Below are 14,721 nucleotides of genomic sequence, written 5' to 3' on the forward strand. Positions count from 1 at the left end.
CCTTCCGTAATCCAGTGTGGTGGTGCTTCTGAAAGCATGTGGCTAGGAATCCAGATTCTGGGCAGGTGGGTCTGGGTTCCAGTCCCCCCTCCATCACCTCTTAACCACTTAACATCCCCAGGCTTTCAGTTTCTTCATCCCTATGACATTTCATGGGCTGGTGGTGAGGAGTAAATGACATACTCCACACAAAATGTTTGGTGCGCCTGATCCCTAATATTCCTAATATAACCATAAACCATTATGACTTCTAAACTTTAAAGTGAGCTAAAAATTATAACAGGATATATTAATCTTCATTGTTACTTTCCTTTAAAAAGATTTCTCGTTAAGTGTCCTTAGTTTAAGGTTATGCCTGACTGATCAGATGGTATTTCATCCTTAGGTATAGCTGTAGGACCACAGTAATCTTTTTTTTAAAGTTTCCAAGGGCAAACTTTTGTTAACTATAAGGTTCCGGGGGGTTTGGATTTATGCTATATTCAGAAAAACCCCTCACTTATTACATTGAAAATTTTTTAAATAAATCATACAAACTTTGGAACAAGGACCCAAATATGTGAAAAGGAGAAGCCAGAAAGAATAAATATGAATATAAATTTTTTTGAACACTCAGTGCAGTCTAAGGGTAGAAAAGCAAAGCTGATTATCCAATAGTGATTTCTGATAATCCCTGAGTGGCCCATTAGCAAGACACTAAGGATCTGGTGACCATTCTAAGTGATAGGATATGGCTATGGAATTCTAAGAAGCAGGCTTATTTCACATCTACCTATCAAAACCCCAAAACAGTCCCCGCCAGATAGATTGTGAATGTGACTTTACATGTGTGTGCCAGAGCAGCTAAGAAGAAAAAGAGAATCATTCATCATAAATCCCACCTGAAGCTGCCCCCCCCCACCCTCTACCCATGTTGAGGCAAAGGTGTCTCTAACTGCCCCAAAGCCATTATGATGACAGTTTGTTGAGTTGACCTATGTCTATTTCTCCTATTATCTCAACAGAAGTTATTCATTCACCCCCCAAGAAAGGCGAACCATGATGAATAACAGACCTTATAACATATAGTAACTGAATGAATGATCAAGATGTCAATGGGAAGACAGCCACAGTTTGTGGGAGGGAGACGTGGACGGGAGGTTATGATATGCTCTGAAAATACAGAAGAACCCAAGTGTGTCTGGACATCTCACCCCATGTCTACTGCAACAAAAGTCTTAAGACTTGCAAGCAAAGAAGATAAACTTCAGATGGCCGATAAAAATACTACTGGGTCACTGGAACCAGGGACTTGAATTAGCTGCAGGCTTTGAGCAGGGTTCTTGGCACTATTGACATTGGAGGTTGATTCTTTGCGCTAAAGGGGCAGCTCTGCATTGTTGCATTTTTAGCAGCATCCTTGTCTACTGGGAGGATGTCAGCAGCAACTCCCCCCGAGTTGTGACAAGCAAAAGTCTCTTCAGACATTGCCAAATGTCCTCTGTTGGGGCCAGGGGGGAGGGATTGGTAGGGGACAAAATAGCCCCAAATGGAAAACCACTGCTTATCATGTCCCAAAAGTAGTTTCTCTTGAAGCCAGATAGACTGGGGAGGGGCCTTAAGATAATTAATAATATTTTCTGGTACAATGCCATTGGACTACTGAATGAAATGATCCCATTTTGGCTTCATTTGAAGCGTAGAACTCCGTGTGTGTGTGTGTGTGTGTGTGTGTGTGTGTGCATGTGCGTGCGCGCATGTTTAAGGCTATGTTCCTCAAAAGATTAACAACATAAATAGAATACATTCACACAAGAGAAAAAATGGGGAAGGAAAAAAATCATTTCTGTACTTGAAGGTACACATTAGTTGAACTGCCTTTATTTTCTTTCTTATCGTGAAGAGACTCCAAGAAACATAATTGCAAATATTGTCAAAAGCTAATTACACTATTATAAATTATATCCTTTTACTACTCTCTGGGGAACACTAAGAATTTTAGGGTGAATAGATGTGCATAAATGTTCATGTTGTAGCCAATATACAATTTATATCATCTAGCTAGTATTAAATATAATGAATTCCCACACTGTGCCATGGAAGTAATCAAGAATGGAACTATTTCTCCTTTGGAATTCCTAAGAAGCTTTTAAGTTTTAGTGTTGCTAGCACTGTGCATTGACAAAACAAGTTTTATTTGAGAGACTCGATGCCTGGGGCAGGCAGATAGATGTAGTGAACAGAGTCAGAACAAAAGCACACAGAGAAGACATAATTGGCTAGAATTCTACAAAGCAAGTCTACGGCTGAAGAGAGAAAGAGAGGTTAAAAAAGGTAAGAAGTCAAGACCTTAAGATTTTTTAAATTATTATTTTATGTAACACATGTCTCTTCCACACAAATGGAGCTCTGTGTGCACTGTGGTTCTCGTGACCATGTTTGGAGGTTTAAAAGAAGGAAGAGAAGAAGGAAAAACACAGCTCAAAGTTATATCTTCATATATTGTCTCATTTCATCCCTATAATAGCCCTGGGAAGTGTATGTTATTGACCCATTTTCAAGATGAGGAAAACAGAGGCTCAGTAAGTAACTTGTCCAATGTCAAGTGACAAAACAAAGATGCCATAGCCCAAGCTCAGCTCCGTTGAGTTTTAAGGTCCTCCTCTTCCTCATAAGCCGCTTAAAGTAACCTCTATGGCCAAAATACCTCTTTTCATTTTGAGAATGGACTACTCTCTCCATTTTCTTTCAATGTCTGGCAATTCCACCAATGAGGAGTTTATTTAAGTTAACAAATAACCTCTTTTAAAACTCCAAATAATAGGGGCGCCTGGGTGGCGCAGTTGGTTAAGCGTCCGACTTCAGCCAGGTCACGATCTCGCGGTCCGTGAGTTCGAGCCCCGCGTCAGGCTCTGGGCTGATGGCTCGGAGCCTGGAGCCTGTTTCCGATTCTGTGTCTCCCTCTCTCTCTGCCCCTCCCCCGTTCATGCTCTGTCTCTCTCTGTCCCAAAAATAAATAAACGTTGAAAAAAAAAATTAAAAACTCCAAATAATTTAGGTTCAATGTTTACAAATCATGTATGCGTTGGCATAAATAAATAGGAGCCGATGAACACATTTTTAGAATTTACATTTAATCCTGGCTCGTCAGTTTAGTAGCTGTGTATCTTGGCGAATGTCACTTAGCCTCATGGAGATTCAAATGCTTCATGACATAATAGTCATTTGTGGCCTAGCCTAGACACCTAATCACTACATGGGGTCATTTTATACTAAATAATGCCCTCTGGATTCTAAAAAACAGATTTACAAATGTTAGAATGCAACCTCACATGAAATAGAGGATCCTTGTGTTTGTGTTTTAAGTATCTAACTCATATCTAGCCATCCATCAGTAGCAGAATGTCTGGGTTTCGTAATCTGTACAATGATACCTACTCCACCTACATTATCACAATTCTGAAAGGAACATCAAATGGGATAGCACGTGTCAAAGTGCTTCAGAAAATGATCAGAAAGGTGCCATTTTTACCATTGTTGTTGCTTAAATGTGCTTGTGTGTTTTCAGCTAAAAACAGAAAAAATAATTACTGTGTTACCTATGTGTTTTGACTTGTTTGGCTTTGTGCTTTAAGTCTAAAATATAACTATCAATTTATGGCATAGCTGTAAATTAAGAAAACATGACACTTGTCAATCAAAACGGCATGCAGCAAAGGGCAGTTGCTTGCAACGTTATAGGTCACCTGTACTGCCCGCAATACCACACACAACAGATCACTGAACATGATTTCTTTTTGCAGAAGTCTTCATCTAATCAGCGGACACCTTTGGACTCTCTTCATCCATAATGCTTCAGCCCTAGATCCATTTATTTTCTGCAAATAGGCCTAAAACGTTGCAAATGTAATATACTGTAAGACTCCCTCGATTCATTTACTTTTTCATTCATCTTCATAAAAAAAAAATACAGCGATGAAATTGCTATAGTTCTTCATGCGCTACCTACCTGCCAAGGGCTTCAACAAACTAGTGAAGATTAACTAATATTTGGAGAAAACCACTTAAAGTCTGAAATACTTGATGCATTATGAATCTACACGACATCCCTATGGAAATGCAAAGCTTGGTGGCTCTTCATTTGCAATTCATGTGCAGGCACAAGATAGAGGAAATGTTCTGCCCAAGCTAAGCCAACAGCCAACAAAAGCCAGTCAGCATTTCCTGTGATGTCAAACCACCCAGGGAGCCAAGGCTAGTTTTTTAGTTTCTACACAGTGTGTGCTTATCCTCAGTTTATAAAAGTTCCAAACGAAATAGCAATTGCCTTTAAAAATAGCCCATCCTTGAAGCAACCGTGAGGTAATAGTTGTCCACTAAGCGTGTCCCTTGCGAGAGAGGGACAAGTAGTCAGTAACAAAACTAGGGTTTGAGTAAAAGAATTAGGGAGCAAGAGAGGGGAAATGTCAAATAAACTCCTTTCTCTTTGTGTTTAGATGGTTATACGCTGAGCTGTGAAGTCAAGCTACAATAGCTCTGTGGATGCCATTGGTGGGGCCAGGCCGAGGCAGGGTGATGGCTCTTTGTGAAGGACCGAAGAATGGGTGGGCAGTGTCACTAACACCACATTAATTGTAAGCTCACCAAAGAACATGTTTGAAGCAGCAACCAGACCATAGTTCGGTGGGACTAGAGACTGGCTGCTTTATGAGATTTAAAGTCTTTCATGGTTGGGACACCTGGGTGGCTCAGTTGGTTAAGCAGCTGACTTTGGCTCAGGTCATGATCTCACAGTTCATGGGTTCAAGCCCCGCATCGGGCTTTGTGCTGACAGCTCAGAGCCTGGAGCCTGCTTCCGATTCTGTGTCTCCCTTGCTCTCTGCCCCTCCCTCCCTCTCTCTCTCTCTCAAAAAATGAACATTAAAAAAAATTTATTTTAAATAAAGTCTTCCACAGTTTTATTACTTTCCTACTGCTGCTGTAATAAATTACTACAGACTTAGTAACTTTGAAAGCCCAAGTTTATTACCTTATGGTTCCACAGATCAGAAGTCTGACATGGGTCTCAAGGGGCTAAAATCAAGCTGTTGGCAGGACTGTGTTCCTTTCTGGGGGCTCTAGGTGAGAATCTGTTTCCTTGCTTTTTCCAGTTTCTAGAGGCTTTCAGTTTCTTGGCTCATGTTTCTTTCCTACACCTTCACAGCCAGCAAAGAGGCATCTTTCTGACCCAATTCTGTTGTCACATCTCTTTTTCAGACCCAGGAAAAGTTTTCCACTTCTAAGGATTAGAGGTTAGATGGAGTCCATGGAGATAATATAGAACACTCTCTCCATCTCAAGGTCCTTAACCTTCATCATATTTGAAAAGTCCTTTTTGCCATGTAAGCTGTCGACACAAAGCCCAATGCGGGGCTCAAACTCACGAACTGCGAGATCATGAACTGAGCTGAAGTTGGCGCTTAACCAACTGAGCCACACAGGCCTCCCATCTTTATTCTTAAAAGTCATATCATCTTACAATAATGGATTTGGGATATTTTTGCTTTACGCATTGTTTCATTTAATGATCAACATCTGTAAAAATTTTTAGCTGAGAGGGCAGTGAGGCATTTTCCTGATTTTCTTGGACACGATCTGCATTCTTTAAAATGTTCTTTGTAAGTGGTTAACTGGGCTAAAATTCAACTGTTATGCTCTGGAAACTGCAGAGTGGCCAACATCATGGCATTACTAACCAGTGGAACTCTTATGGTTATTACGTAATAATTAGCTTAATTAGTACATTTATAATTAATTTTAATAATAATGAAATGTGATTAATAATTAAAATGTTTTATTTGTTATTTTACCCAAACTGCTTGGCAGAAAAGTCATAAAGAGTCCTAATATAATGATGAGGTTAGGATGAGCTATGCTATGGCAACTAATAAATCTTGGTATCTCAAAAACAAACCCACAACTAATAAAATAAAGATTTCTCTTTTTCTCATGCAGAGCCCAGTGTAGTTCAGTTAACCTCATATGACTCTGACTGGACCTCAGAGGAGGCCGGAAATAGAAGAGAATGTGATCTGTGGTTGAACAACCAAGCCACCCTCTGTTCTAACACCTCTACTAGTGTTCTGCCATTTTGCAATTCTGGAGTTTTTGAAGGTATGTCTAAGACAGCATCCCTCAAGGTTGTCTAATACGACTAATTTCTATTAAAGTCATGGCAATTGCAGTGACTGACACTTCCAATCCACTACATTTGTCTTTCCCTAAATGATTTACCTTTAGGATGGTCAATAATGTTGACTCACTCAAAGCTTACACATCACAAAGGGGCCTGAATGCCACTTTCCCAGGTGTTTGAAGTTAATATTTTAATCAATGTGACTTGCAAATATTTTACTCAAAAAGACATCTTAGGCTCTGAAACACCCGTCAATTGCTTTTTCAAAGCAGGCAATGGACTCCCAGGCAACGGACTCACCAATTTTGCCACATTAGAGAACCACGATTTGACATTCCACAGCCAGATGAAGAAATGCCAGTTCTCCAGGTTAAGCATTCCCTGTTATTATCCTTTTGATCCATGTTCACGTTTTCAATCTTTGCCTGTTAGTTATAACACTTGCTTCCCAGAAAATTGAACAAAATTATTTTTGCAAATGAAAAAGTAAAATAGGTGATATAAAATTTATCAGCTCATATAAGCTTGTGACTTTGAGTGAATGAACTGAGTGGTCCTCCCTGCTCACACTTTTAAATTAAAACAGAGCCTACATTAAAGGCAAAAGGGAATTCCTGCCTTTTCATTGTCTCTTCCAAATGCCAACACTAGACACAGAAATGGTAAGAGTCATGGAGTGACCTAATCTCCATATACCTTTGTCTCAGGGTGGTGAGAGTCAACTCCAGAAAGGGTGCCATATACTCTGGATGAATGGGAATGGGGAACTCTGGGTACCTTGATAAAATCTCTAGATTCAAGATTCAGACTCTCCTATAAAATCTGAGATTTATTCAGTTATTCAATAAATGTTGTAGAGCCCTTACTATTGCCCTTGCATTGTACTGAAATATGTTATACAAAAATGGACAAGAAAGACATCATCCTGGCTTTTCAGCATGAGGGTCTAGTGAACAGAAAGGTGAGGGAAATGAAGAAAGGAAGAAACAAACTCCTATAAAATAACTGTGGATACTTCTGATTGCCGTGGAGAAAGGAAACAGGGTACGAATGCAGAAAATACCAGAGGGGAGTCCTGTGCATAAATGAGGAGCAGCCCCTGAAGATGGCATGGACGGAGGGCTGGTGTCCTGCTCTAGATTCAGAGCCAGGGGAAGTGTCAGCTGGCCTACCATCTCAGACCACAGCAGCCACAAGGGTGAGCAGTCTTCTAGAGGGGATGGCAGAACTTGAGGACCACCTTTCTGCCCCATCTCTTTTCAGATTACGAACACCACTATTCTTGAGGACTGACCTCAGCTCTAAGCACTTCACATGGGTAAATTCATTTTACAGATAAGCAAATGGTGCCCAGTCATTCTACCTTGTCTCCAGGAAGGGTGGGTCTGACTTCCCAGGTGCCAGGCTCTCTGCCCCATCCCAGGCACATGGAGACTATCAAGGAAACCTCTTGAGGATCATGGACCTCCCAGACTTACAATCAGGTCATAGCAACTAGACTGACTAAAAACTAGTTAATACTAATTCCAAAATCTCAGTCTCTCACAGTAGGAGAGACTACCTCAAGACCACTGAAAGATAATAAAATCCACTTAAATTTAACAAGGGAAGTATCAAAATGCACAATGTTATATGGCATCGATGGACAAAATTTATTGGAAGCGTGTACAGCAATATTGCCTTTCTTTTTAGCCAAAATATGCAAACACAACTTGTATTTTCATAAGCAACCACATGGTTGTTGGCTATTTGAATATGCTGAGCCTATGCAAAGATGTTAGGCGATGCAAAGATGAGGAATATAGAAAGGACAAAATGAAAAAAGAAAAATGTCCAAGAGCTGAGAATCAAGCCAATTTATCTTTTCAGGTGGTATTTTTTTTAATGTTTATTTATCTATTTCGAGAGAGACTGTGCACATGCACGTGCAAGAGCAGGGGAGGGGCAGAGAGAGAGGGAGGGAGAGAGAATCCCAAGCAGGCTCCACGCAGTCACCACAGAGCCCAACACAGGGCTCAGTCTCACAAAGTGGGAGATCATGACCCGAGCCGAAATCAAGAGTCAAGACACTTGACTGACTGAGCTACCCAGGGGCTCCTCAGGTGATATTTCTTAAATTGGTTCAGTGGATTCTGAAGCTTTTGCCTTTTCTTATAGACAAGTACACTGCCATTCAATGATAAAGTTGGTTAAATGCTAATACCTCAGTATTTAAGTAAAATGTTGTCTTTCCCACCAGGAGTCCATGCTTGGTCTCCAAAAATACAAAATGGCAGAGTATATCAAGAGACCCTGGCTCTGGCCTTGGCCCTGGCTTGTATGTAGCCAAGTCACATAACCTCTAGGGGATAGTTCTTCCCCAGCAGAACCAGTATTTTATATTAGTTAACCTGCAAGGACCCTTGGAGCTCTACTGTTCGTGCCTCGGTGTCATGAGTATTCAAACGGTGCCTGAAACAGCGGCCATCCAAGGATGCTGTGCACCCTGAGAGCTGGAGAATAGTGAGACAGAAGTAAAATGTGACCAGCTTTATAATCCGGCCCAGTTGAACTCGACTTGGACACTTCCTCTGAGGAGCCTTCCCAAGACCCCCACAAAGAGCCACTTGGCGCAAACCTCACCTCCTCTTTGGCTTTCCTCCCCATCCCTTGGGAAACCCATTCAAGGAGAGCTCCCTTCAGAACTGCTCAATGAGAAGGCCCCAGCCTTCTGGCCTTTCAGCTCAGGAACTCTGTGCCCCATTTTCAAGGTCCAGTTTGCCACTTTGGCCCCCTGCCTCTGGCTCCCATTCCTGCCCAGCAAAGTTTGAAGTTGTGTAAAATCGTGTGAAGAATGCTGGCCCCCACGTCACAGGCTCCCTTGGGCAGGAGGACGAGGCGAGAATGTGCACATCCCCAGAGCCAGAGAGAGCTTTATTTATTTTTTTCTGTTTGTGTGTATGCTTCTCTCTGGTTTTAAGCTTCAACCTTCCCTTCCGACGCAGTCAGCAGGGTGCCTGCCGCCTTCGTTCTTCCTGCCACAGGTCCCTCATCTGCACTGGGGCACCATGCCCTGCCTGCCCAGACCAGCTGAGGGCCTCAGAAGGCGTGGCAGTCATCAGGAATGAAGGTCAGACTCTAATCTGAGAGCCGGGAAGAAGAAAGAAAAGAGGCCAATGAGGAAGAAAGCCCTACCCGCATGCCCTTACCGTCTTCTCCATTTGGTTCCCCTGCTGGTCTCCCCTCCCCACACGCCAAACTGCCTACTGAGGACACGCTGGGCTGAGTCATAAGTTCTCTGCCTGTGGGTAAGGGAGCTCCAGCCCAGCAGGGCCCAGGCACAGGAAAGCTCAGGCTTTCTCTGACTTGTCAAGGTCATTTCTTCACAGCGGCCTGAGTTCCACTCTATGAACACTGCCATTTGGTAGCAAACTTGGCAGTTTAAATTCAACACCAAGGGAGCGTATCATGACTTGCCAGTTTCCCAATGGCACCCAATCACCCCAGTGCACGTTCCTCAGCAAATACCTGGCCCGTCGGCCCACCTGGCCTCCACCAACAGGGCCCTCTGCCATAATGCCAATCATCTTTTGTGATAGTCTCACGGCAGGGACCTCTTTGACAGGCTGTGGCCCTACATTTCAAATGAGTCACGAGGCTCTGAGTTTGAAATTGGGGATCCCCTGAGCAGAGGTCTACCCTGTTGGATCCCCATTCTCGGGTCACATTAGTTACTGAGTTCAAGGGATGAAGATTAAAAGCGCTCTTTATAGGGACTTAACCAAAGAAGGCCAAACTAACTTATTTACAGATTTCCTTTTCCCCTTTACCCTGTTCCTCTAACTTACCAATAGTCTCCCAAATCAAGATTTAATTCCTCCACCACACTACTCCCCCCAACGCCCAAAGAGACTCCACAATCCCCAGTGGGCGGCTAAGGCTCAGCTCTGAATACAGCTTCAAGTGCACAAAGTAATTCCCCACCCCCACCTCCCACAAATATTTTGAAAACACTTATCTAAGGTCACCATAATCCAACATGAAAACCCAACAATCTCCCCACATTCACAGAACACTCGAGAACACACAGAATGTTAGCCATTCCTCCAAACAGCTTCGAAAACATTTATTCTTACAAGCTTTTTTTTGAAAGAAATAAGTAGGGCCAGACTCCATTTTCTTAGAAATAGAAATGAAACCCCAAAGTGGTGGCACACATCAAGAGGTTCTCCGGATAAGAGGGGAAAAGAATCTTGCCCGCCCTGGCCTCGGGGTTTTCCCGACTGACCATGTGGAAGAGGCCGTGTAGTCATTATTGTTCAAGGAGCTTTGTGGTTGGCCAAATAAAGCCATTGATTCCATCCTGTCTGACAGATGTTACAGGACATTGATAGCTAGAGGGATGGAGTTGCGGGGGGGGGGGGGGGGGAATGTTTATTTTCTGCTTTTGTATTTGATTTTGTGTTCTTGGGATGAATTGTATGGGTTTCTTTTCCCCAGCTAATCACAGCTGTGCTGCCATAACTCTCCCTTTTCCCTATAGTCTTTGGTTTCCTTCCTTCATCAGCGGGGCGGGGGAGGGGGGTGGTGCGGAGAGGCAGGGGCACCTGGCAGGGTTGGAGCCATTACAGGGTGTGCTGACCACCCGACCTGGGCTCCATCACAGCATATGTCTGTGGGCATTTAGAAAGTGGGGGAAGGTTCAACCCAAACTCACCACCCAAGTTAACCATTCCCTTGAGGAAGTGGGATTTTTCAACTTTTAAAAAACTTAGGCAAAGGATCTGAATTTACTGCTTATAATGTTATTTCCTCGTACTTCCCAAGAGGGACAGTTACACATCTGATCAGACAGAATTCCCTCCAACATGATTTAGAATCACAAGACCAGGACATTCCAAACTCGGAGCAGGAGCTCAGACGTGGATGATAATAATGGGCACCTACTTACGATATGCTAGAGTTTACATGCCTTGTCTCACAACACCACCAAGATAGATAGTCTGTTATTTTCCCCATTGTGAAGAAATTGAGGGTAAAAAAACAAAGTAACTTGTTCAAGTTGACATCATCTTCCAACCCAGGTCTGCCTGACTGAAGCCCACACTCATAACCGCTACATGCCCTTGCTATCTAGTGCACGTCCCACACTTCACAAATGAAGACAGTGAGGCCCAGAGAGGTGCCATTTTTCCATATCATCGTGTTAAGTAGTGGTAGAGTGACTATGCCACCTCAGGGCTCCTGACAACTCTTTGCCTATCTTGAGTAGACTCTGACCTATGAAGGACATAATTGGTCATTTATATTTTAAGGACAATACTGCCAGGGGTTGAGAATGCAACATGGTGGTGGGGCAAAGCGGACAGGGGTAAGGAGGGGTAAGGAGGGAGCTTCCCACCTTCCCTATCACCTCCGTTTGGTGGGAAGGATCATGGAGACTCCTTGCCACTGGGCCGGCTTTTTTCCTCCCTGACCTTGGTCATACACATTATGAAATTCCTTGTCTCTCAGACCTACCAAGGTCACTACGTGATTTACACGTATAACAACAAGATCCAAATTTACATAAATCAATTTTTTTAAATTAAATATAATAATCATTCCTAAACAGACTCCAGTGACAAAGAGCTCTAGCTTTAGCTATTAAAGTAAGCGACTAGATCCATCCTTCCTTTCTGACGTGCCAGATTTTGCTCCCAGGGAGGTATTTCAAAAATATCTAGGCCCATGTGTCAAGCTTCTGAAAGTCCCCAGGTATGTGAATTTTGAAAAAAGATTAAAGGCAATCATGTGTCATTTGGGAACCACTGAGTAAGTAATTAAAAGTTGTGGACTCCCTGGGGCACCTGGTTGGCTCAGTCACTTGAGCGTCTGACTTTGGTTCAGGTCACGATCTCCCAGTTTGTGGGTTTGAAACCTCATTGGGCTCTGTGCTGTCAGTGTAGAACTGGCTTTGGATCCACTGTCCCCCCCTTCCCCGCCCACCGCCTGCATTCCTTCTAATAACCAAGTTCAATTTACTTTTTAAAAATTTTATTTTTCTTATGGGCTCACCTGTGTCCCTTCAAATTCGTATGTTGTCCTAACCCACTCTCCATTCCCTCAGAATGGGACCGTATTTGGAGATAAGGTCTTTAAGGAGGTAATTATATTGCAACGACATCATTAGGATGGGCCCTATTTCAGTATGGCTGACATCCTTTTAAGAAGAGGAGATTAAGACACAGAGGGAAGACCTGGAGAAGAAACAAGGGGGGAGACAGTCATCTATATGTCAAGGAGAGAGTCCTGAGGAGAAACAACCCTGCCACACTTTGGTCTTGGATCACCAGCTTCCAGTTCAGTGACAAAAGGAATTTCTGTTCTTTAAGCACCACTCAGTCTGTGGTACCTTATTATGGGAGCCCAAATAGAACTATGGTAAAATACAACAAAAAAATTACCATTTTAATCATTAAAAAAAAAAGTTTTGAGAGAAGAGAAAGCACACAGAAAGTGGGGGGGGGGGACAGAGGAAGAGAGAGAGAATCTCAAGCAGGCTCACGCTCACCATGGTGCCCAAAGCAGGGCTCCATCCCATGACCCTGAGATGGGGAGCTGAGCTGAAATCAAGAGTTGGATGCTTAGCCAACTGAGCCACCCAGGCGCCCAGTCATTTTAATCATTTTTAAGTGTACAGGTCAGGGGCATTAAATGCATTCACATTGTTGTGTAGACATCTCCAGAACTTTTTCGTCTTCCCAACTGAAACTCTGTATCCATGAAGCACTAACTTCCTTTCCTGATCCGTTTTTAACCTTATGCAATGCGACCATCTGCCTGTTCCAAGCCAGCACAACCTCTTCCCACGCCTACAATGGGAAACTCACATGGGGACATGTAGGGACAGGTTAGTCAATAAATTAAAGGCAATATATGTGAGGATATTTATCAGAAGCAGGCGAGTGCCCTTTGGAAAGGTATTGGGGCTTGATCCAGACACTGATCCCAAGTAGCTCATGGCCTTCCCAGTCAACTCTCCTGCTTGCAGACAAGATAAACTAGCAATTGTGACTCATCTATCCTTCCAGAAGGCTCAGTAGTCTGCAGACAAGTACTCTAATAAAATGAGTAATCGTCTTTGCTTTCGCCATAAGGAAGCACAACTCAGCAGATTAAATAAAGGTAGGGGAGACAGGGAAACTAATGCATTCTAATGCAGCCCTGTCATGGGCTTCCAGGCAAATCCTCTTTGGTTACTCCCAATGTTAGATGGAGTTGAATGGAAGCAACCAGAATCCAAATAAGTATGGAGAGTTTCCAGAACAAAGTGTAGAAATAAACTATATAAAGAAATAGAGAAATTGAAGGGCTCTGATGGGAGGTCACTTACAGATTTATAACTGGAAAGGTACATGATGAGAACACATCTGAAAAGGGAAATGTACAAGTTGGTTCACACTTTGATCGATCACTCAGCGGTGCTGAGAATCAGGGTCCTCGGAACAAAAATTTGTATACGTGGTCTCCTCCCTTCCATCCACTGCTCTCTAAGAGCAACTATTACACAGACTGGTGGGTCCTCCTTCCCTTCCTTAGGAGACACAGCTTGCCTTAGCCACACCCGGATAGAGCAGTTTCTTGGGGTTTGAGCTAACATCAAAGTACATCTCTTCAGACGGCAATGTGTAAGCTCATGTCCAAGTAACATTGCCACTGGACACTTACAGCTGTGTTTTCAAAAGATGTTATTGTCTCTTGTGAGTTTCAGTTGGGAGCCTTCAGCCCAAACTCACAAATTTGAAGGGATTAGCAAACAGCATCATCAGCAAAGAGCAGAACATGCTAAACATCATTCACAAGCTTCTCCCACTAAAATTCTCAGATTCATCTCCCAACCTCAGATCTGGATTCCAAGTAGGAGCTGACTTTAACTTAGAAAGATTTCAGAATTCGAATGGCTTCAAATCGGGATGACTTCTGCCAACATCTGCGACTGTTAAAGCAGCAGAGCTCAAATTGGTAATAGCCAAAAAGTTGATTGTTGAAAGGAAGTAAGACTAGATATAAAAGAAATTATATAGTACATCTAATTACAGACTTACGGTATTGCTTTAGCCTACATATCCATAGTAACCATGGTAAAGATGAAAAGGACTGAATTTTTTTAAAAAACCAAACACATAGACTAGAAAAAAAATCCAAGAAGGGAAACTTTTTGGATTGGCCCCCTGTATGGGTATTCAAAACCTTACGTATTTCTTTTCGCTTGTGTTCACATTCATTTACTCACCACCTCATAACTACTGGGATTCTTTTGGCTGTATGTAATGTTGACCTTCATGTACTTATTTATGATATGTGTTGTTTCAACAACTTTATTTTGTGAATCTTCCTCATAGGTCTGAATCTGAGCTCTAATTTTATTTTTTTTATCGTTTTTTTAATTTATTTTTGAGACAGAGAGAGACAGAGCATGAATGGGGGAGGGTCAGAGAGAGGGAGACACAGAATCCGAAACAGTCTCCAGGCTCTGAGCTGTCAGCACAGAGCCTGACGCGGGGCTCGAACTCATGGACCGCGAGATCATGACCTGAGCTGAAGTC

The sequence above is a fragment of the Lynx canadensis genome, chromosome B4 (assembly GCF_007474595.2).
Source record: "Lynx canadensis isolate LIC74 chromosome B4, mLynCan4.pri.v2, whole genome shotgun sequence".
Taxonomy (NCBI): domain Eukaryota; kingdom Metazoa; phylum Chordata; class Mammalia; order Carnivora; family Felidae; genus Lynx; species Lynx canadensis.